At 33.6% G+C, this 26,066-nt stretch overlaps 1 protein-coding gene across 5 annotated transcripts in view; it reads right to left on the bottom strand.

The window, feature by feature from the left end:
* The window catches only part of LOC111512194 (receptor-type guanylate cyclase Gyc76C), a 343,637-nt gene that overhangs the window by 207,317 nt on the left and 110,254 nt on the right, over positions 1-26,066 (bottom strand). The window contains exon 2 of one of the 5 annotated variants that reach the window (XM_074170390.1): positions 7,083-7,125. The exons of the other annotated variants lie outside the window; for them this stretch is intronic. The gene's annotated coding sequence lies outside the window, so the exon portion shown is untranslated. The remainder of the gene's footprint in view (positions 1-7,082; positions 7,126-26,066) is intronic. 5 annotated transcript variants of the gene reach the window in all.

Below are 26,066 nucleotides of genomic sequence, written 5' to 3'. Positions count from 1 at the left end.
TGTGATAGTTTGGTTCCAAGTCACTCTAACTATTATGACTTTATATTTATGTCATATTTATTTGATTCTAATGACGAAAGAATACAAAAGGTTCAAAATTCTTGTTGAAGTCTAATTTATGAAAAACGTAAGAGTGATTACATTTATGAAGCATCAAAAACTTCCCGCTGGCTCAATATGAGAAACTATATGGCTCATCAATACAGCTGATTCATTCACACTCCCCATACTCCCTTTTCATTACAGAAACTCTCCGTAAATAAACCTACTTGATAAATATAAGAAATAAAACAAATTAGCTATGCCATGACATTGCACTACACAGTTTCAGAGATTATTTCTTTTCGACTTTACAATTGAAAGAAATTTACATACAAATATTATATCATATCTATGATAGTCAGTAATCCCAACTTTTGCTTATTGGACAAATCAAAAATAAATAAAGCAGCACATCAATTTGAGTTTGAGTAGCTATGAGCTAGACTTCGCTAATGAGTACCAGAATCTCCAGTATTTTTTTTTATTTATTTTTGTAGTTCTTCGAATTTTTGGATAAAACTGATAAATTATTATTACATACAATTGTTTATATTATAAGAAGAAGTTCAACCTATGTACGGAGTGTGCTACCCTATGCTGATCTTCTCTTAACAAATCAACTGAAATCTTTTCAGTATGCTATTATGGCTGCTGTAGAGGATATTTCAGAAGATTGTCCACAGGTACAATTTCGAAGATACACATTCTAGATTGGATGGAAACTTTTTATTTGAGAGGATCAGGAGTGCGTCTCCCGGCTGATAGGTGCAGTTGGAGACCCAGTTCCCAAACCACACATTTGTGTTGTTTATATAGCTGACGGAGGTAGTCGCAGGCTGATCGCCGATTTAGTCCTCACTAAACTGAAGGAAATTCACCAAGTAAATTCAGGATTTGGCCCCGCCGGGGACTGGTTCAGATTTTCAGCGTTTAGCAGAGTCCCACTCTTATCAGCTGAAGTGAAAGATCACTCTCCAAACAAAATAATCGGCTTCGGTGAGAAAGTGGATTCATTGGGTTTTTCATAGGTGTGTCACAATAAACCTTCGCGAGCTCTTGTGGAGGGTGAAAAGACCCACTCACTTTGGATCTTCCACCTACCTTCAGTTTTTGAATTATTAGTTTATTATTCGAATTAAATTGAGAAATAAATACATTTTTTTATTAAAAAATTACAATTATCAACAAAAAATGTCGTTTGAATAATAATTATTTGAATCATAATTACTATCAATTTCAAAAAATATATCAGTCTCAGTGTAACAAAAATTGCATTTGAAATGAAACGAAGCTCGAGAGCAGATTTTCATCACTCATTGCTTGCTCCTTCCAAACAAGAACAACATACAAACAAACGAATCAGTGGGTAGAACACGTGTCCTTTTTCATGCACAACGTTGATGATCGTATTTTGTGAAAGGTCTATCTTGATTGACAGAATTCGTGTCCTTGAAAATATATCCCGAGGCATTCCGACGAGAGTCCTGACATGAGTCACTGAAACTAGTGTTGCGAAATGTATCCCGTTTCCTTTGCCTTATAGTCGAGTTTACATGTGTCATTTACAATCTTCCGCCGAGAATACTTTACGATTTGAGCCAAGTTCCGCAAATGAATATTTTGATAAACAATTTAGTTGAAAAAAGAAGAGGTTCTGCAAAAACTATTGCAGATATTCAAAATTTGAAAAATATTCTCTAAGAAAGGAAAATTTTTTGGCTAAAACCCTCCGGTAATGCAACATAATTATTGATAATTTAAATTGAGAAGTGAAAAGACGAGTAAAATGGTGTTGCTCAATTCAAAAACGACCACTTCAACAAGAAATATTTAATCCCTCAAAGATGAATATTGAGGATTGAGAAAATTGGGTACTTGCTGAATAAATAATAATCTAAAAAAAATGTATCGCAAATTTCCGCAAAACTATGGTTTTTTTAAATAACATTTTTTAAAAATTGCAGGTTTAGGTATATAAAAACATTGAAATTTTCGAATAGACATGGTGACTATGTAAGTTATTTTAATTTTTTTTATTATTTCAAAAAATCAAGTGTGGAAATTCATTAGTTTAAAACTAATTCTTCTTCTAATTCTATCAAAACATTTAATTTATATTCTCAGAATACGTGATAGGAGTAGTAATAGTTCTAAAATAATGTGGTTTCTCGAATAATGATATTTACTGACAGAAACCAATAGTTGAACGAAGGCGTTCTTATACAATACAAAATAATATTTCAATTTGAAATCATCACTAGTATCAATTCTTCAAATAAAAATAATAATCATGTCTTGAATAATACATTTATTTATATAAATTTTGTTCACAATAAGAATGAAAAATTTTGAAAAAAAACATATATTCATGTCGCTTTCATCATATTATTGTTTTTTCAATAATCCAGCCAGTACTCAATTTTGTATTGGCCACTAGTATTGATATTTAAAAAAAATGGAATCGCTGAAATATAGCAACTTGTGTGCGAGCCAAACGCGTTCAATTTTAAATTATTGTGCCACACTTCTGAAAGGTAGATTTTTTTTCAGGAGACATTCTGGTCTTCGATATATTACGTTTTTTGGTATTATTAGCTCAGTTTCTGGCTTCAAACTGAAAACGGCGTACACCAGTAATACACTTATTTTCAGTTGAATGTATTTGAATGAGCACGGCTACATCATGCTCATTTGCCAGTCCAAATGTTATGGTAAAACAAGTCCTTTGAAGTGGTATCAATTGTTCGAGGCATCTTATTAGATTTTCGGGTGCAGCCAGGCTTCAAAGCAAATGCAAGAGGAGCTCAAGTGATGTCTTAATTGCCTGACTGACGGTAATCGATTCACTCAATACAGAGTTTTATGCATATATTGCATCGGTTTCCACGTTTAACATCTGTCGATTTTAGGTTCACATTCCATCCTGCTACCCCTCTATTTGACTATCTCTGTTCATATATCCGTTCTAATAAATAATTAACTGAGGAGGGTATTCGTGTGTGTAAGGTGCACGTACACAATTCAAACAATTCACGAATTCAAACATGCGATCGGTACTTCATGGGAATCAAACATGATAAGAACAGTCCGCCCCTCAACCAATCAATTCGGAATGTGCTCTGTTTTCTTTAGCCACTACTTTTTTCTATCAATAAGTGTTCGGCAAATATTAAGCCTGGAGAGGTAAACTAGGTGTAATTGATGTAAATCCAGAAAAATTCCACCCAATCAAAGATTGAAGATTTATCCACAAGTGAAGCCTCTAAAAATAGGCTAAAAGGTTTCTCGTGGAATTAATAATTTTTCGATAGGCTGCTTGGTAGTTAGCAACACTCCTTGACTCACAAAGAGTTGAAGGACACGTCGTAGTATAGCGGCAATGAAATATCTGTTGACCGCCGTGTTATCGGATATAAGATGCATGCTGTCTCGTCAACTAGATCTCAGCTTCAATCTTGGGTATACTTATACGTTCTACTGAAGAAAGCGAAAGGCGTATAGTGTTGAGTTGTAGTTTGTATCCTTAAATGAAGTTGTCAAATTTGAATAAGAGTAGCCTTATTTTTTATTGACAACTCACGCATGATCGTAACTGATCGTAACATTGATTCATATTCCTATTTAAAAAAAACTTCCGTGTGTGGTCTACAATCTCTCTGTGAAGAGTTTTTACAGGTATTTTAAATTTTTTCATTCTTTCGAAGTTCACCATTTTTCATATACCTATCACTCAAGACAGATATAGTTATCTCAAATAAGATATCCAAGATAATAAAACAATTTTCATAAACATTTCAATTTCTAGACGCATTTCGTTAACACACTAGCTTCTTTCCTACCGAGGAAGAAATTAAAATGTTTGTGAAAATTGTGTAATTATTGTTAGTGTTATTGATTTTCATCAGTGCATTCATAATTTTCAACTAATACATATATATATATATATATATATATATATATATATATATATATATATATATACATATACATACATATATATATATATATATATATATATATATATATATATATATATATCCTATCAAAATTAAATTTAAAACTTTCTTTTTTTCTTTTTTCAAGGTTTGTATTTATAACTAATGGTATTGCAGTAACGTTGGTTACAACTACAAGTGCTAAAAATATATAGAATGTTTTATTTCTCATTCTCTAATACAATTAAAAATACAGTTATTGTATTAGTTTGAAAATGTTCTTATAAAACTAAACTGCAGTAATGTTAGTTACAAATACAAAGGAAAAGTGATATTCTAAGATGTAACTAATTGATTTATCTGAAAAACAATGATTAAATCAATTTTTAACTGAAAGTTAAAAACCTAGGTAAAAGACTTAGTGAGGTTTGGCTTGCTACCGTTGAGATTGCAGCGCAAGTTTTCGAATGCGAGGCTCAAATGGCCACGCCACCTCGATAAAAAAACATTTTCATATATTGTTTTTATAACTCCTAAAAATATCTGGGGATCTGAGTAATTACATTCAACTAATGACAATTGATAACTCAATAACTCCTTATGATGTACTGTTTGGAACCTTTGGTGTAGTAATGAATATTACTGGAGTAACCAATCTGGATAAAATCAATTCAGTTTCAACTTTAACGTTTTCTTTCATCAAAACATCAGTTATTCATGAGTTGGATTGCATGAGTTCTAAATTTTCAGGCACCTATATATTTCCCTTAGGAAATGCGAAAACATATTTAAAATTGCATGCTATACTCAGGGCCGATACTCAGAATAACATTCTCATCGGCAAGAAATATTATTTATTTATCTTCAAAACATAAAACGCAAATTATCTGGTTTCAAAAGTACAAAACAGACTAATGAAGGAAAAAGAAGAGAGAAATATATACAAGAAATTGAACCAATCAAGTCGGGCAATTTTCAATTACTTTTTAAAGGAAACGTATTTTCCATTTCATAAAATGAAAACAGGATAAACAATGAAAACTTTATAATCAATTTTCATCACTGAACTGGATGACCCCAATCCCTTATTTATTGATGTGGAAACTTGTTGTTTTTTCCAGGTATAAATTCTGCGTAGAGAAAATGAATTTACAGAAATTATGAGAGAATATATAATTTTGGGGAAAGATTCCATCAAAGTATAAGTATTTAAACATATAGTTACTTATACAGTGCATTCTAATTGAAACGAGCCATCCAGAATAGTTTATAGTATATAGAATCTGAATAGTATATCATCGGCTGGCTACAAGAACATTTTACAGAGCATGAAACATGTAATGGGGCATAAAGTTATACATTTGTACCGCAAATAATGAACATCCTACAAATGACTTGATATAAATTTTATTTTTGACGAAGGTAAGATTGGCAAGTGAGATAATTCAGTCTATTCCATTTCTATTTGTAGAACCTCGTTATTTGTATTAATGATAATTGTTGAGGTCAATAAAAACTGTTTGGTCTTACAGAAGTTATGAGAGAATATATAATTTTGGGGAAAGATTCCATCAAAGTATAAGTATTTAAACATATAGTTAGTTATACAGTGCATTCTTATTGAAACGAGTCATCCAGAATAGTTTATAGTATATAGAACCTGAATAGTATATCATCGGCTGGCTACAAGAACATTTTACAGAGCATGAAACATGTAAAAATAAAATGAGGAGAGATGGGTCCCTCATCAATGATGAAATGTAGCCATGATTTACTTTTTACCTGTTTATATTTCACAAAATATGTACAATTTTTTTTACAAAGTTTCCACAAAATCTGAAGAAAACTGAGAAAAACATTTTATATATGTAGCGTAAATATCACGCTGAGTCGAACTAAACTCACTTAGTTCAACGTGCAGTGTTACGTAACCGTAGAGTGCAAATATATGGAAAAAATTGCCATTTTATGAAATTATTGCCTTAAAGTGCTCCTTTCAATTGGGCGAAAAATTATTCTTATTTAAAGTCCAGCGCTGGGTTAACTTTTTTCCAATTTTCTCCAAGGTGTACATTATCTTTTGTCCACACCAATTTGTTATCCAATTCAACAGTACATCCGATAGGATTCAGCGACGGTAACTACTTTTCAACAGTTTTCCTGCATAATGTTCTTATATTTCATTCAACTGAAGGTTATACATGTAAACTTCAAACCTTTACCAAAAATCTTCCAGATGCCTAATAGATCCCAAGAGGTAAAACTTTCAGAAGAAACGCTATTTGACGAGCTGAATTCAAAGAAAACCTGAAGAATTTCACATATATCGTTGATAAAAGAACGTCTGCTGAAAAACTGAATAAAAAGAATGAAAAGCCCAACAGAAGTAGCTGAATTATTCAAGCAAATTTACTAATTTTATATGATGGAATCGGCCGATACTTGATGAAAATCCATAACTAACGTATTCCAAAAACACTTTATTGTGAGATTTTCACTAAACTGTTTTACAAAAACGCAACACGTGTTTCGCCATACAGAGTTGAAAGACACGCCAAATGAAGCCATTGTATGGCGAAACACGTGTTGCGTTTTTGTAAAACAATTTAGTGAAAATCTCACAATAAAGTGTTTTTGGAATACGTTATTAATTTTAATATGTTTATATTATTGTATCACTCAGTAAGTGATGATTATTTTTAATCTATTCAATGATAATTAGAAGGTACCTAAAACTTGCGAACATAAATATGAAAATCGGATTTGAAAAAAATCATTCAAAACTCAAAATTATTTTTCTTTTATATTTTTAGTATGTGAACTTTGAATAAACTCTAGTTTTAGATCACAAAATCGGTAAATCAGTTAGAAACAGATAAAATATTAACATTACATATGATATACAAAAAAAGGAAATGATCCATGAAATTTCAGTTGTTGATGGTTGGTGGAGGTCCCATTTTTAATGTAACACTCGTGAATTATAATAGATGCAATACTCCGTATCCGATCGTATTTGATTTCATATTCAACAAAAAAGTAAAGGAATGCCCCTATATCACAAAATTATACATAATCAAAAAATAATAATTTATTCTTACTTACGCTTTCATTCTGGACCATGACGTCGACACAGGATTTTACTCAGCTAGAAAAAAAAATTGTAAATATGATAGTTGAATAGTGATGTTGAAAATTTTAATATCGGAACGGAAAGTTGGCAATATATATATATATATATATATATATATATATATATATATATATATATATATATATATATATATATATATATATATATATATATATATATATCAAAAGGAGGAAATTCGTGGACAGAACACTCAAAAAATAGGGGCAAACCGCGGACACGTGTTTCTGGCTATTGAGTGTTCTGTCCACGAATTTCCTCCTTTTGATTTATATCATACACACTCGTTAATATTTATATATATATATATATATATATATATATATATATATATATATATATATATATATATAGTGGATAATCTTAGCGACTGGAGAAATGTACAGTAAAATAGAATAACGGGGTCTCTCAGTCAAAAAATCAAAAACTCTGCTCTACTTTGCCAAGCTTTCGCTTCTAATGGGAAGCTTCTTCAGGGCCTATAATTTATTGAGTTGTTGGTTTTTGTTTGCCATCGAAAAATATTGCAATTCATACTTACAGTAAAAATGAGTTAAAAACAATAAATTGAACATATAAACTGACAGAGAAGGTTAAACATGTATAGATTATTTTGTGTTTGACAAATGTCACACCTTCACATAAATGTAATTTTTCAATGGTTATGATGATTTCATAATCTTTGACTTTAAGAAAAAGTTATTGATTGATAGAATTTTCATTTTTATCATGTTTTTTATGTAGTTCCAGTAAGTTACTGTATGTATTGCTGAGATTATTGTTTTTTTTAAATATTTCTAAACGCCTTTTTCTTGAAATGATTGAAATCAATAGTCTTCTGTTTGTATAAATAAGAAATCTGACATTGATAATCTCAGCAATATAAACAGTAACTTACTGGAACTACATAAAAAACATGATAATAATGAAAATTGTATCAATCAATAACTTTTTATTAAAATCAAAGATTATGAAATCATCATACCCATTGAAAAATTACATTCATGTGAAGATATGACATTTGTCAAACACAAAATAATCTATACATGTTTTATCTTCTCCGTCAGTTTATACGTTCAATTTATTGTTTTTATCTCATTTTTACTGTAAGTATGAATTTTAATGTTTTTCGATGGCAAAAAAAAAACAACAACTCAATAAATTACACAACACAACAAAAAAATATTTTTTGAATGTTTCCTACACTAAATTAGTCAATTTCTACTAATTTTGGGGTGATAAAAACGAAAATAACAATGAAAAATTTTTATTAGCTCTGGTTTTTGAGATACACAGTACTTAATCTTAAAGAGTAGTTATACTATACGTGAAAAGTGAAAGTACATAAAACAATATTGTTATGTTTCTTTTAGAATATTTTAAGTACAAAATTAATAAAAAAAAATTATTCTTAGTGTTTCGACAAATAAAAGAAGTTTGTACCACCAAATTTCAATTAAGTCCATCCGATTCATTGTAAGATCGCTGTCGTTTACCTTGTCTTTTATAAAACACTTCTGGAGCATCCCTACACACAGACCAGCAGTAGTCTGCAAGCATTGCTTCATTCCAACGGCCCTGATATCTCTGTTCCATTAAGGCAATGTCTTGATGGAATCTTTCTCCATGTTCGTCACTCACAGCTCCACAGTTTTGTGGGAAGAAATTAAGATGAGAGTGAAGAAAATGAATTTTTAAGGACATGTTGCATCCAAGTTGGTGGTAAGCTTGAAGAAGCTCTTTAACCAATGCTGTGAAGTTATCATCTCTTTTGTTACCTAAAAACCCATGTACAACCCCCTTAAAGGCTTCCCAGGCTCTTTTTTCATTTCCTGTTAAAATCATGTCAAAAGCAGGATCATTCACGATTTCACGGATTTGAGGCCCAATAAAGATGCCTTCTTCGACTTTAGCATCACTCAACCTGGGAAACTTTGCTCTCAAGTACTTAAAAGCTTGTCCTTCCTGGTCCATGGCCTTCACAAAGTTTTTCATTAGTCCCAACTTAATATGTAATGGGGGAAGGAGAACATCCTTAGGATCTACAAGAGGCTCGTAAACTACATTTTTCTCATTAGGGTTTAGGTCTCGTGTAGGCCAGTTCATTTTTTTATAGTGAGATTTTCTATCCCGACTGTCCCACAGACACAAAAAACAACAGTACTTGGTGAACCCTAATTGCATTCCTAGGAGTATAGCAATGACTTTCAGATCACCACAGATGTGCCACTTGTGTTGTTCATATTTGATTGATTGGAGAAGTGTTTTCATATTTATATACGTTTCCTTCATGTGAACTGCATGACCTATAGGAATAGAGGGTAGCTGATTTCCATTATGCAGAAGTACAGCTTTTAAGCTTAGTTTTGAAGAGTCTATAAACAGTCTCCATTCAGATGGAGTGTGATCCAAATTCAAGCAGTCCATCAAACCATTAACATCAGAACAAACTACGAGGTTTTCTTTTTTCTCAAAAACAGGAAGCAAATCTTTTTGACGCTGTCTGTACTGAGATATTTTCACATCATGTTTTAGAAGATTCCACTGTTGTAGTCTTGACCTTAACAGCTCAGCCTTTTCCTTAGACAAGCGAAGATCTCTTATAAGGTCACTCAACTCTGCTTGATTAATTCTGTGCGGATCACTAGACCTATCGCTTACCTCAAAATCAGGGTCATAGGATGTAGAAGGATGGGTTGCTCCTTCTAAACAGTCTTCATCACCTTCCTCTAAAATTTCATAGTTTTGGGGTGGAGAAGGGACTGGCAAATTGTCTGAGTGTGGTACAGGCCGAAGAGCAGATGGGAGATTAGGATATTTAACCGTTCCTCTTTTCTTCATAGATAAACCTTGCTTAATGGGAGGAGTTAAGCAGAAATAACAGTCGTCTGTATGATTGGTAGGCTCACGCCAAACCATAGGTACTGCAAAAGCCATTGCCTGGTTTTTATTTTTCAGCCACTCTCGCAATATGACGGAACAAGAATTACAACATATATGAGGAGACCATGATTTATCTTGGTCCCCAACTTTCACACCAAAATAATGTTCATAGGCTGTCTTAACGATAGGTGTCATTTTATGTTTCTGAGCTATATATGTTATTTCACCACATATATAGCAAAAGCTATCGAAAGAATTCACACACTTTCGAGGCATTTCAGATCAGCACTTAAATTAATTCAAAAATCAACTTCACACGATAATTTCAATAGTAACGACGTGCGTACAATTGACAAACTCACATAGGTTATGTTTACTACTTAAGAACAGCTGATGAGAGGGGTGTTATGTAAACAAACATGTGTACCAACTGTTGGTGATGAAATATTTCATTTGTTGAAAACTTAATATACATATATATAATATAATGATACTATATCTTGAAAACAAGAGCTAATGTATAATTTTTATGGTAACTTTCGGTTTTAACACGTAGAAATACATTGAAATCATCTAATTTCAACCCCGAAACAAAAACTTTGTTGTGTTGTGTTATAGGCCCTGAAGAAGATTCCCATTAGAAGCGAAAGCTTGGCAAAGTAGAGCAGAGTTTTTGATTTTTGATTTTTTAACTGAGAGACCCCGTTAATCTATTTTGCTGTATTATACATATATATATATATATATATATATATATATATATATATATATATATATATATATATATAACTAGACAAATGAATAAGCACAATTCTGATCATTCCCACATTAATTTCCATTTAAGAGCCACCGGTAGACAGCTGTTTCAGCCTGTTGGGCATCGTCAGTACCAGACAGGCGGTCCTCGATTGAAGACAAAATGTGAAAAACCAAGAAAAGTACTTAATGGGAATAACAAAATATATATATACATATCTCAATCTGTCTACTACCAAGCAACGACTGAAGGAAGTTTCAGCCTTTTGTCGTCAGGTGTAGGTGGTTCATATGAGAATCTTGGAAAGGTGAATACACTAAATTGTGGGGTTGGTTCCAAAAACTTCTTGTAAGGATTTTATAAATTTAGATATCAATCATGATTGGGATCTTTCCTTAAAAAAAGGCCACACAAACAAACGGGAGAAGAAAATAGGAAACTTTTCTTTTTCGGAGACGTGACATTAGTTTTCACATCACGATGAATAATTTAATTTGTCATGCCGTAGAAATTCATTAACCGCCCAATGAGCTAATTAATTTATACATGAGTAATAATAATAATTGTTTTTATTGATAGGTAACAAAAATACAATGTGTGGAATACAATATATTCAATTCCCCCACGTACCTATCAAAATGCAGAATTCAATTTCTGATCTTGTCAGGAATGACTCAATTAGAAGTTGCTCTTCCATTCAACTTCGAAAAAAAAAATAAATATTGTACATGCACAACATACGTAAATCCCAATATATCAGTGCCAAATGCACCAGAATCATTTCTGTTAGTACTAACAACAATAATAAAACTAATGAAAATCAACCTTTATGAAATGCTCATTTGCATCAAAATTATTTTATTGACAGAGGAGTTGAGGCAATTTGTATTCCAGTAAGTAAATCTCGAGTTTATTTCTTTAATCAAGGGCGGAAAGTGATTTTGTTGAATTGGGAATTCGATTATAAAGCCTGGCCACATTATAAGAAAAGGATCCACGAAATAAAGTGGTTCTGTGGCGGGGTGTAGTTAGTTGATTTCTGAATCTCAGATTCAAATTATGTATGTCTGTTCTATATCTTATTTTGTTTGAAAAAAATCTGTTATTTCGTTAATCAGATGTCGCCCCCATACGAACGACAACTCTCAGAAGTTGAGAAACTTGTGTCCTGAAGACAACTGGGTATTTTTGTTGTTATAATCTTATGGTAGGTGATACAAGCATGAAATATGCGTCAAGCTTCTATTTTTAGCCATCCCAGTCTCTCCAAATGATGAGACACGTGTTGCCCCCTAGTAGTTCCTGTAATGAGGCTGATGCATGCGTTTTGTAAGGTCTGTATTCTCTTTTTATCAGATAAACGTAACGTTGGGCCATATATTATATCTGCATAGTTGGCGTGAGAGAGAACTAGGGCATCGCATAATATTTTCTTAGATTTTTGATTCAATGACTTCCTATTTTAGTATATTGATTTCAAATTACTATAGCCACGTTTTATAATTTGGGAGACATGAGAGTTGAACTTAAGGTATTGGTCAATTATGAAACGAAGATTTTTCGTAGATTCTGTCAAAGGCAACTGATGTTCGTCCAGAACGATATCGATATTTCTCTCACATGTTTTCCTCATTGATATTCGACCAAACAGCATTACTACTGTAATGGAATGATTGATTGTCAGGCAGTACTTCTTTGAGGTTGTGAGTGAGGATTTCAAATCTACATTTATTTGCTCACACGCAAGTGCTACAGAAGATTCCGAGAATCGTTTATTAATTTGGGTTTCATCAGCGTAGCTATGAATTTCGGTGCGATGGAGACACTTTGGAAATTGGGATGTGTAGATGACGAAAAGCGTAGGACCGAGAATTGAACCTTGAGGTACACCTGCAGATATATTCAAGAAACTTGACATTTGAGTGAATAAATTTCCGTTTTTGATATAAAAAAATGATTTCACGAGAGCCGTACAGTTTATAGAGGTGACTTTTCCAAAATAAGATTTTTCCCTTTCTCATTTTTTTTGTAAATGAGATTTAGTTAAGAGAGCTTGTCAAATGGAAGAAAGTCTTCCTTAATTTCTATGTAGTACTGTCGTCTAGATGCGCGCTCATTTGAAATAATAATCTCATATTGGTGAATGCGTAGGTTGTGAAGATTCTCAAGTTTTGTCTACATTTTGTTGTATCTAACTTTCGACAAACCACCCAAACACTTGATTTATTGCTTCCACTCTTCCAAGATTTTCGTGTGCACCCTCTACAACTGAAGACATGGGCCTGAACCTTAATTTTTACTCCAGGACTATGAAAATCATAATTTTTAAGAGGCATCATGTGACATATAGACATGAAATGGAAGTATAGTATATCTTCTATTTCACTAAAATAGAACTTGCTTTTTCAGCAAAGACGTAAAGGAAGTAAACAACTGTTGGAGAAAAATTATTAGACTATATAAATTCACCTTCCTTTCAGTAATGAACATTAAATGTCACGTGGGAAAACTTGTTTGCTTATTGAAAAAAATTGACAAGTGTTGAATGGGGCATAAAGTTATACATTTGTACGGCAAATAATGAACATCCTACGAATGACTTGATAAAAATTTAATTTTTGACGAAGGTGAGATTGGCAAGTGAGATAATTCAGTATATTCCATTTCTTTTTTCAGAACCTCCTTATTTGTATTAATGATAATTGTTGAGGTCAATAAAAACTGTTTGGTCTTATAAGCTCGTCATATATAATTGGAGCTTGTTAGTTGTGCTTCAAACAGTTCATTTTAAAAACAGACTAAGTATACATTTTTAAATGAATCATGCGCTTTGGGACTTTATATATCATTTTAAATATAGACGACATTGTTTGTGTTCGATGAAATGGAAAAAATATTTAGGCAAAACGAGTACATGTTCTTCTGCAGAACTGATCATTATTTGGTTAAAATAAATTTCCTTTTTTGATGCGAAATTGCAAATGAGAATATATTGCCACCGTATACGAAATTAAACCCGGGTCAATGAAAGTTCCTCAAACACTAATCACTCATCCAGATGTCCAAATCTAAGTGATTCAGATTTAGGATCCAATTTTCACAGAGACCAGTTGCCGTTTATACTGAACAGCGTTTTCAAAGATATGTTTTATAATTTTATAAACAAAATGTAATGTTACAAACCGGCGTATATCATATCATTTCAGTAGAAAGTTATATAGTTTAAGGAGAAAGAAGAAATAGTTTTTGTATGATATTGAGAAATTTGTACAAATTCGTACAAATAGTTGCGAAGACCCGTCAATTAGTTAGTAAATATTGAATAAAATCAAAAGTTAGAGATCGAATATTCATAAAGAATATCAACGACTCATAAATAAAAATTATTGAACAACCATAATACTAATTTCATGTATATTTAGTTTATTACTGCGGGCTTCCAAAATTTTCTTATCCCGGCATAACATTAAAGAATTTGCAGCAACAGCAAGGTCCTTTCTTAGGCCAATTGTTCTACTACAAAATATAAATCGATGATGAAACCTTTGTTTCTTAATCAATCTTGTAATTTCTTGTAGTTTCTGAATCATCGATTTGAGAATTCAAGAATGAGAGACAAAAATGCTGTGAAATCATCAAAAGCATCTTTAGGAAGAAAAACTGTGTTTGATAAAAATCACGAACTTGCAATTAGAAAAACAGTACATCCATTTTATTTTTAGAGAAAAATACCTACTTTCGATAAAATAATCGAAGCCTTGACAGAAGACCAGAGTGTGTCACTGATAATAGGCAGAAAGAAATTATGAAAAACTTTGAGGAAATTAAATTTCAGCTGGAAAGAACAGAACAGAAAATCGCTCTTATTCGAAAATTATTTGCTGGAGGAGACATTATCTAAGGTAAATAAGAGAGTTTCAGCGTGAGATTAGGAAAATTTAGCAAAAAAAAACATTACAACCACACATCAAGCATTTTTAGAAGGCTGGTGTACCGGATTCAAGTCGCCTTCTGAAAAAAGAAAACCACTGATTATTACCCATAATGGAAGTGTTGATGGTTTTAATTGATCTTTGAATCAAATGACGATGTTTTTGAAAAATGCTGGATCTCATTTTACATAACTCTATGATTGACATGAATAATGTAAGTTATCATTCCGTTAAAGTTGCATGAAGAAAAGCGGGTATCATTTAGTCGCTTCACAAAAAAACATTTCCTTTGATAAAAATATGGTTCAGAAAAACTCTTGTCCATAGTATGTTCAAATAAAAAATACGTAGTCGACAAGATGGCACAGAAACGACATATTATTATTCTGTGTCTGCCTCCTTATCATTGCGAACCTAATCACATTGAACTCATTTGGGCTCAGGGAAAATGTATTGAACATTTATGATGCACTGTTTGGAACCTTTGGTGTAGTAATGAATATTACTGGAGTTTTTTTCCCAACACCAAATCGTTATTTTAAACACCTCGACACGTGTTTCGATCACCAAGTGATCATCTTCAAAGAGGAAGATGATAACTCTGTGATCGAAACACGTGTCGAAGTGTTGAAAATAACGATTTGGTGTTGGGAAGAAACTCCAGTAATATGTATTGAACATGTTATAAAAAAATTAAATCTTTTAGTTAATTGTAGTACCTGCAGAATCTAACGAAATGGCTAAGGTTGGTCATTATTGGCTAATTGAGTAATATATCTCAAGGTACTAGAATTTCTAAAATATTTTTTTCGATTTTAACAAACTCAAAATCACAGAAACAGGTGATAATGTAACTGCGTCCGGCTAGTACTTCATTAGGTTCCTCCTATATGCTCTACAAAAATAATATGTCCCTCAGGATGAATCAATGAAGTTCAAAATGTTGCTCAACCAGTTGGTCGTTCGAATTATTATTCAGATTACTAATACGTCATAGTAAAACACTTTTTCGAAGATGTGATGTACCAGTAAGTGGCCGATGCTTGATGCATATCAATAATGTATTTTAACACTTTATTGTGAGATTTTTACTTAACAATTTACGAAACTGCGAAGTGCTTCACTATGCAATAGCTTTTTCAGGCGTGTTCAACAGTAATGAACACTCCAACTTGATAAATTTCCCACTGAATTATGAATTTACAGTTCTGGTACTAACACTATTTGTCATAACGAAATTTCAATAATTCGTGGATGTGTTTCCAGGTCTCTATTCACTCAAATAACTATTAACCGCAATACTGCACAATGTGAATTGTCTCCATAATGTTGTATATCTGCATATGAAAAAAAATAACGCCGGCGCTTCGCGGTTGTTCTAGATGCCGCGTCGCTGTCGATGTCGATGAGAAGTTTGAAGGAGTCTACAAAGAATTTGAAGAGGTTTTCCGAGAATTTCGAAATGAATCACTGGAGCTAAAGAAGATTTCTGTGGAAAAATGCAAATCGGAAACGAAGTAGTTTTATTTAAACTCCAACGTTCAATGGAAACTCTTCACGGTCAATTTATCGCAGACAATTAAGGCTGCTGCAGAGAATAATGGATGGAGAAATGAAGAGAAAGCAACAGCTTTAATACTGGCATTATCAGAAAATCCTGCAAAATATTCCAGTGAATAAGCAGAAAGATTATGAAGCAGTCGTATTAGCTTTGGAGGTCGGGTATGGTAGTGAACACCTTCAACAAGTCTATGAAGTTTGAAGGTGATTGACAATGTTTCGTGATGAATTTCACTAGTTCGGACTTCCATTGTCTATTATATAAAATGATTTGAAATCCCTGAAACAAGTTAAAAAGGAATAATTAAAAAAGAATAGTTGAAAATAACAATTATATTAAGCAACAATAAACCTGAAATGAAATGATAGTAAAATAACCTACAAGTAAAAATATAATAATTGAATAAATAAAAATTAAAGGAATGCAAAAAGAAAATAATAATAAAAAAGTGTAGAGATTCCAAGTCACGTTAGTTCACGACGTTTCGATTGTTGGTATCTACAATCGTCTTCGGGTGATGACTGGACTGATTCCTCCGAGAGATGACTATTTTATAGGTCGTTGAAATACTTTCACTTTCTCTACTTTCCATTTTCCGCTTCACTGATTCCGTGAGAGATGACCGATTTGGCGGGAGTTGGTCATTTCTCGTTTGATGATGGGTTTCCATATGTTTCGTATATCTACGCTGGCCTGGCTGAATACGTTGTTGGACAACATGTATGCGGCTTCCTTAAATTTTCTCCTGAACCAATGTTCCTCTCTGTGCAAGATCTCAGCTTGGGACCACTCGATGTTGTGTTGATGGGTCCAAACATGGTCTGTTATTCCTGATTTGCTGGTTTCTCCTCGCTGTGTGTGCTTCTTGTGCTCGGCAATGCGAATATTCAATGGCCTCTTAGTTTCACCAATATAGGATTTTCCGCACTCACAGGGTATCCGGTAAATGCAATTCTTGGAATCGCAGTCCGCGTTTGGGGGCCTGGTTTTCGTGAGGCTGCTACGGATAGTGTTACCGGATCTAAAACAGGTTCTAATGTTGTACTTGGAACCAATTCTTCTTATCCTCTCCGATAATCCTCTGATGTAGGGAAGTGCAAGCACTGGTTGTGACGGCTTCTCTTCCTTGCAAGGCTCCTGCTGTCTTTTGGCCAAAGTCTTTTCTACCATCGCTTTGGAGTATCCATTCCGCTGAAGATCACTTTTGATGATGTCTAGTTCCTTCTCGAGACCTTCCTTTGTATTACAAAGCCCAAAAGCACGGTCTAATAGAGTCTTGATGATTCCTCTTTTTGTCGATTGAGGGTGGTTGGATTCGTGGTTCAGATACTGTCCCGTATGAGTGGGTTTTCGGTATACAGATGTTTCCCACTTAGTGTCGGTCCTCTTCACCAAAACGTCTAAGAATGGCAATTCATTGTGGATTTCCTTCTTTCACAATGGAGAAGGAAATCCACAATGAATTGCCATTCTTAGACGTTTTGGTGAAGAGGACCGACACTAAGTGGGAAACATCTGTATACCGAAAACCCACTCATACGGGACAGTATCTGAACCACGAATCCAACCACCATCAATCGACAAAAAGAGGAATCATCAAGACTCTATTAGACCGTGCTTTTGGGCTTTGTAATACAAAGGAAGGTCTCGAGAAGGAACTAGACATCATCAAAAGTGATCTTCAGCGGAATGGATACTCCAAAGCGATGGTAGAAAAGACTTTGGCCAAAAGACAGCAGGAGCCTCGCAAGGAAGAGAAGCCGTCACAACCAGTGCTTGCACTTCCCTACATCAGAGGATTATCGGAGAGGATAAGAAGAATTGGTTCCAAGTACAACATTAGAACCTGTTTTAGATCCGGTAACACTATCCGTAGCAGCCTCACGAAAACCAGGCCCCCAAACGCGGACTGCGATTCCAAGAATTGCATTTACCGGATACCCTGTGAGTGCGGAAAATCCTATATTGGTGAAACTAAGAGGCCATTGAATATTCGCATTGCCGAGCACAAGAAGCACACACAGCGAGGAGAAACCAGCAAATCAGGAATAACAGACCATGTTTGGACCCATCAACACAACATCGAGTGGTCCCAAGCTGAGATCTTGCACAGAGAGGAACATTGGTTCAGGAGAAAATTTAAGGAAGCCGCATACATGTTGTCCAACAACGTATTCAGCCAGGCCAGCGTAGATATACGAAACATATGGAAACCCATCATCAAACGAGAAATGACCAACTCCCGCCAAATCGGTCATCTCTCACGGAATCAGTGAAGCGGAAAATGGAAAGTAGAGAAAGTGAAAGTATTTCAACGACCTATAAAATAGTCATCTCTCGGAGGAATCAGTCCAGTCATCACCCGAAGACGATTGTAGATACCAACAATCGAAACGTCGTGAACTAACGTGACTTGGAATCTCTACACTTTTCTATTATTATTTTCTTTTTGCATTCCTTTAATTTTTATTTATTCAATTATTATATTTTTACTTGTAGGTTATTTTACTATCATTTCATTTCAGGTTTATTGTTGCTTAATATAATTGTTATTTTCAACTATTCTTTTTTAATTATTCTTTTTTACTTGTTTCAGGGATTTCAAATCATTTTATATAATAGACAATGGAAGTCCGAACTAGTGAAATTCAAGTCTATGAAGCTCAAGCGAAGGTGAGAACTCAAGGTATATCTGAAAGATTGCAGGAGTTTGAGGCTGCATTCGAAAGGTTGGTAAGACTCGCCTAGCCAGAAGCACCTGATAACTTCACCCACTGAATTAGTGTCCATAGTTTCATCATAATACGAAGCTGCAGTGGTCCCTGAGGACGACACGTCAAAAAAATTGAATGAAGCTATCATTTATGCCCTAGAATTCAAAGTTACCAAAATGCTTCGTGGCAACAGTGGAAAGTTCTAAGGAGGGCCATTAACGAAAAGAAAGATGAATAAACAAATCGACTCATGGTAGTTCTAGAAACACTTTCAGAGAAATATTTGGTGAATAAAACTGCCCCCAAGGCAAGAGGACGGTCTAAATGCTATAAGTGCGGCAGAGAGAGATATTTGAGGCGAGACTGATGATCACGTTAAGCATACGAGGAAAGCCGTTTGGGATCGCCCGAACTAGAGCGTCCGATTCGGAAAACTAAATTCAGCCAGTGTAATGCGGGGTACATTGGCTGCTGCATCCTAAGCCCCCAGGTATTCGATTTCCACGATAGGACGCAACAGTAACAGCTCAGTTGTTTCATGTTGTTTCACGAGTATGTGAATGACCTGAGAGTGACATAAGATTGTATGTATACAAATTTGCCAGATGCAAATTACAGCTTTCCAGCGACAGAATGAAGATAAGTTTTGGCAAAAAATCGCTGCCGGTGAGCTTTAAGGAGGACGATGCATTGTGGTTCTACAAACCCCAACGTCAAAGAGGTTTGTGTCCCAAATTTTGAGGACCATAGTAAAGGCCTTGCTTGGTAACCAAAAAAATGAGCGACCTGGTGTACAAAATCCAATTGTCACCCAGAAGCAAGTCTAAAGTTGTCCACATGGACGCCGCTGGCCGTCTTAAATCGATTGTGGCTTGGCCAAGATTGCCCTTAAGTAGACTTGCGATTATTCAAAATTCCGCGTCGCTTCGATAGACTTCTAGCGGTTTCCTTACAGTTTCCAGAGACATCAGTATTCAAATATTAACAACAGCAACGCGCATATCGGGAAAGTTTAGTTAACAGTGCAGAAAGAAGTGATCTGATAAGGCGATATACATTTGAATATTACTTTGAAGTTTTAGTTGAAGCGTTTGGTTGTAATGTAAGTGTAGGAGTGAATTAAAATTAAATTCAATTGAACAGTTTAATCATTGGCGAACCCACGGGAAAAACGTAACAATAATTTTATTTTCATAAACTACACCTCATGATTTGTCTGAAGGTGATTGACAATGTTTCATGATGAATTTCATTAGTTCGGACTTCCATTGTCTAATATCATATGAAATGATTTGAAATTCCTGAAATAACTAAAAAGAAGAGTTCAAAAATTAAAGAAGATGAATAAAAATGAATAGCTGAAAAAACAATTATATCAAGCAAAAACCTGAAATGAAAATTAATGAAGTAAAATACAAGTAAAAATGAAACAAATTGAAAAAAAAATATAAATACAATAAAAATTAAAAAGTTAAGAGATTCCAAGACAAGGTGATTCACGACGTTACGATTGTAAGGTATCCACAATCGTCTTCGGGTGATGACTGGACCGATACCTCCGATAGCTGACTATTTATAGGTCATTTGAGTACTTTCACTTAACTCTGTTTTCCTTTTTCCGCTTCACTGGTTTAGTGGGAGATGACCGTTTGGCGGGAGTTGGTCATTTTTTGCTTGATTATGGGTTTCCATATGTTGTGTACCTCTACGCTAGCTTGGCTGAATACATTGTTGGATAGCATGAATGCGTCTTCTTTGAATTTCCTCCTAAACCAATGTTCCTCTTTGTGTATGATCTCAGCTTGGGACCATTCGATGTTATGTTGATGGGTCCAAACATGCTCTGCTATTCCTGATTTGCTGGTTTCCCCTCGCTGTGTGTGTTTCTTGTGCTCGGCAATGCGAACATTAAGAGGCTATTGAATGTTCGCATTGCAATGAGATAAGTGAAATTACTCAAATGACCTATAAATAGTCAGCTATCGGAGGAATCGGTCCAGTCACCACCCGAAGACGATTGCGGATACCTTACAATCGAAACGTCGTGAATTAACTTGGCTTGGAATCTCTTAACTTTTCAATTTTTATTGTATTTATATTATTTTTTTTTAATTTGTTTAATTTTTACTTGTATTTTACTTCACTAATTTTCATTTCAGGTTTTTGCTTAATATAATTGTTTTTTCAGCTATTCATTTTTATTCCTCTTCTTTAATTTTTGAACTCTTCTTTTTAGTTATTTCAGGGATTTCAAATCATTTTATATAATATTAGACAATGGAAGTCCGAACTAATGAAATTCACCTCATGATTTAATCTCCACAAACTCCACAAAAAAAAATTAATTCACCCATGCACCAATGAATATGGATTCTCACAAAACAATAACAATTCGTGAGTATAGTGATTCAGAGGTATACTGAATTGAAAATTCAAACCTGAATAATAAAACTAGTAGGAAAGTATTTGACAAATATTGAGAACAATTATTGTTAGATCATTTGCAAACAAATGCGATTCGTATTGTTACAATTCATACCTAAAATTTTGGATTTTACATGACGTTCACATGTGAAAATTTAATCTAAATTTTAATTTTCATTCATAACACCACAACGAATACAAATTAGTAAAGAACTTTTTCCAGTATTGCCGTTCAACTTCTCACATAATATTTATTTTTGATGCAATTGAGTTACTGTGGCACGATCTCAAATTAAGAGTAGACTCTAGAAGTACGTCACCAAACTCGATGAATGCAGTAATTAGCTCATTCAAAGAAGAAATTACAAATATCCCAAAATACAATTGAAAAAATCCAGTAATAAAAATTATCTCAATTAAAAGGGGTATATTTTTAGGAGGGATCAATTTCTGGGAATCCTTCAAAGAGAGGAATGAAACAATTGATTTCAGAATGTATAAAAAATGTTGAATCAATTGCTATCTTTTTTTTGAAGATTATCACATTTTTTGTATAGAGATGGAGAAGTAGAAAGCCAATACCTTTCTTTCTTTCTCAAAAATTGTCCAATAATAAATAATTTCAGTGACGGTGCTTCGGATTCTGCTATTGATATCGATTGTGGTGAGTTGATTTATAGCAGACATTGTAATCACATTTTCTTCTCTTCATATTGTATTTACAATAATTCAATGATTAATGTCACTAGAATTTTTGAAGTGCATCTTTTTCAATGTAGATATACTCTTCCTCATTTATTTTGCTACTATATGAATAACTGAATAACCTTCATACGATTACGGTGTGTAGGCTTTCACGAGTGGTATCTAACAAATTGTCCGGTGTTTTTGGGCTTATTAGCCGTGGTCTGTAGGTTTTTATGTCTAACGTTGCGTCTGTTACTGTGGCAGACATTATCAAACAACGGTCGAAGTGTCAACAATGTTTTCGTCAGGACGAATGGTTCACAACTCAAGGTTTTTGGATCGCGGTATACCGGTGCTCGACCTCTATGCCGCCCTTGCCCAGTGCACCCCTTTCTGACTGGGGTGTTTGATGAAAAAACTATTCATCATCACGGACATCGTGGGGCCTTCACTCAGCTGAGTGACGGGACCTTCTGAATCGTGAAGGGTCGTCTATAGTATAATCCACAGCTTCCCTAACTAATGAATTTTATGAGTTTCCACAGACTCGAACGCAGCTTAAATCTCAGCGGATGGTTCATTCCCCACGAACTATTGATCATCCACTAGCATCCTGAGGATCTTATTGTACAAATTTCCACAGTGGAAAGATTAGTCAATGCGGTTTTGACTTTCTGTTGATAACTTCCGCTTCGTCTCTTTATAATATAGCGGCAACTTCTTTTAACCTCAGTCAGGCACGTTTCAACGCGTCTTTTCGTGGTTGGCGGGTTACCGACCATTGATGCGGAGGAAATCCAAATCGAGACAATGAAGATTCGGAAACGAGCAAAACCTGCTAAATCTAACATGACACATACAGAAAGAAGGTCCTTGAAAGCTCTGAGCGAAGATGAGAATATCCCGATTGATGAACAAGCACGACTTTAGGAAAAACATAGTTGATTTACTTTCTTTCTGGACAATACCAAAAGAACACCCAGCAATAGTTATGCTGGTTGCTCTCATGGTATTGCTAAATATCGAAGTTTTCGTTGAAAATTTGAACTTAATGATGAAATTTTGAGATCTTGTGGTATCACTTCAAATAATCCCTTAATGTTCGAAATAGAATGAAATCAGACATCAACAATGATAAAAAATATGTATTCATTATTAGCCCAATTTATTGTTTTCTTTTGGAATTTCGTCTATGCTATTGTTATTGTTGACAGCTTGAGTTTTTGAAATACCCAATCCTGAGTAGCAAACAAATTATTAAGTGAAGTAAAAATAAATGAGGTTTTGAAATCCTAAACGACCGCTGAATAAACGGCAAATCTTCTTAAAAGTTGTTCTTGCTAGTTAGGAGTGCGTTTTCATTTATTCGCTGAAATGTTTGTAAGCAGAGCAATTTCACTTAAAAATGCAATTATCTTCAAACGCTGAAGGCAAACGCGGATAGTGAAATGCGACTACAAATTATTTAATCATTTCAGAACGTTCATGGCTGAGTCATTCATTTTTATATCTTTTTCGTTCGAGATTGTCGAATAATACATCATAATATTCTGGAAATACATCAATTCTTGACTTAATATTGATCAATAAAGTGCCAGTTTCGATTATGCAGTCAGGACAGATGGATCTACCAGTTTTAATCGCGTTTGTTTTACTCATCAAGAACAGGAAAAGCAGAAAGCAAATAACAAAGTGGAATAAAATCTGGTTCAAAACACGTACGAGATCTAGATATAATTCCCCATATCGGCTACAAGGACTCGAAAAGTGATACAGATGAATACAATTTTCAAGAATAGATAAACAAATGTTTCAACATCTAGTTACGGTGGTTTCACCATTTACAACTGAGCGATACCATTGCCAGGTAGGCCATTTCACCGGCGTATTAACTTGCAGTTAGTCACATCAAAATTTCTAGATCTGAAGACAATTCAATGCACTATATACCTCTCATACGTGTCTATAACATTAGACCATCTTATATTTTTTGCAATATTATTGCCATCAACATTATTGCCTCAATGTTCTCCTGGCACGTTCAATAAATTGACCAAAATCAATATTAGCACAATAATATTGATCCCATAAGGCCTACCATTCAAAAATTCCTCGTTATTCTTATGGCAAGTTGTTTTTAATTTTAATAATAGTTACTAGCTTCATTTGCCCAATTTACAAATATGAAAATAATTTTAAAATTTTTATTGTTGTTTTAATAAAATAATTCTAGTGAGTCGACCTACAATAAGGCAACACCTGTTGCAGTGATTTTACAATTATAAAATATACTTTGGTAAGGGGTATGTGTTAATTCTGTACAAAAATGTGGAGAATACAACAAATGCGATGTCGTTATGAACTATAATTTGAAACTCAACTGAATAAATACAAATATTATTGGAACAATATTAGATAGGGAAAGAGAAGATACAAAAAACACTGAAATTACGACATTTCAAGTATTAATACATCCAGCCCATAGATATCTGAAACCCATAAAAACTTTCCTCAGTTGCGCATGGGTAACAAATACTTGAGGCATAGCTTGAACATGAGTATTGTTGTTATTTATGACATTTGGTAATGAATGATTAAAGGAAAATCATACAATTACGAACATTTAAGCATCACAAACATTGAAGCAATGCGCAATTATAATTTATATTTCTAATAATAGGCGAATTGAAATTGTTGAGAATATCAACAAGACAGTGTGCCATATCTCTTTTCATGATGTCAATATAGTTTTTGAAATGTTTCCAAAGTTAATGGTTCCTATATATGCCTTTTAATTATGGGGAAGATGGTTAAATAATTTTACACTTAAATGAATTTGGCTTTTCTAACCAAGGACTTGGAGCGAAAAGTTGTTTCAATTTTCGCATGTTGGGTTCTTCTTGTCGTATAAGAGTTTCGTATGGGGTGTCACACATTTCTGTTATTACTATAGATATTGTACGAGTATAGTTGCCTCACATCGAACATGTTTTATTCATAGATGATTTTTAAAACGTCTTTTTCTGAAGTACCTTAAGTTTGTTTGGATGATAAGAATTAATGCCACCCAAACCAAAATTGCATATTGTAATCGCGACTAGACCAGATCGTATTAAACTATTTTCAGATGTGGTATGGTAAGAAACGTTTTCAAATATTAGAAATTAAACAGCAGTGTCCTGAGCACGTTTGTCGGGGATTGGCGTAATTAAATTATTCACCTAAATTTTCATACGATGTAGATTTCAAATCGTTTAAGCTAACAACCAACTATTGTGCCCGCATAGCTATACTCAAATAGGAAACAAACACGCCCTTACAAATATGAAACATTATGCAACTGTATCGGATTTCCTTAAATCTATGTAGTTTAAAAACTGATTTAAGAGTTTTGGTGTCTTCAACAAGAGAACAGATATGTTATTTATAAACATGATATCCCAGTCACTTGGAACAATCAAAACTAGTGTTGAATCCACGGAAGTAGAAACCAATGTCTATAAGTAAGACTATATGCGCGTACAAGTGAAGTCCGAAATGCGGTATTGGGTATCGGCGCCGATGGCAGATACGCACTTACATTAAATTTAAATATAAAACATATTAAATCGTATGAATAGTTATGGATTCAAAGTTAATAAATATCATATTGAGACAATAACACATTTATTTAATTTTCATCGATACATATCTGAATTAATTGATAAAAAAGGTTTTATATTCGATATATTAAATATTTACTCGAATACATGTACAAATTTATTGTCTCTAGAAAATAATTAATTTATTATAGAGATGTATTTTTGTTTCTTTAAAATTCGTTTGCATTGCAATGAAATGGAATCTAATATGTATACATTTTTCAAAAAAAGCTTTAATTGTGATACGTGGTTTGTCTCAGAAAAGTTATCTAACTGATGAATCCGCAAAAATTTTAAGAATCTGATAATTTTTTTCATTCATCTATATCTTTCGAAATA

Source organism: Leptinotarsa decemlineata, unplaced genomic scaffold (assembly GCF_025532065.1).
Source record: "Leptinotarsa decemlineata unplaced genomic scaffold, Ldec_3_MD MMD2_P_RNA_scaffold_9, whole genome shotgun sequence".
NCBI classification, from domain to species: domain Eukaryota; kingdom Metazoa; phylum Arthropoda; class Insecta; order Coleoptera; family Chrysomelidae; genus Leptinotarsa; species Leptinotarsa decemlineata.
This window is presented reverse-complemented; position numbering and strand designations above follow the sequence as displayed.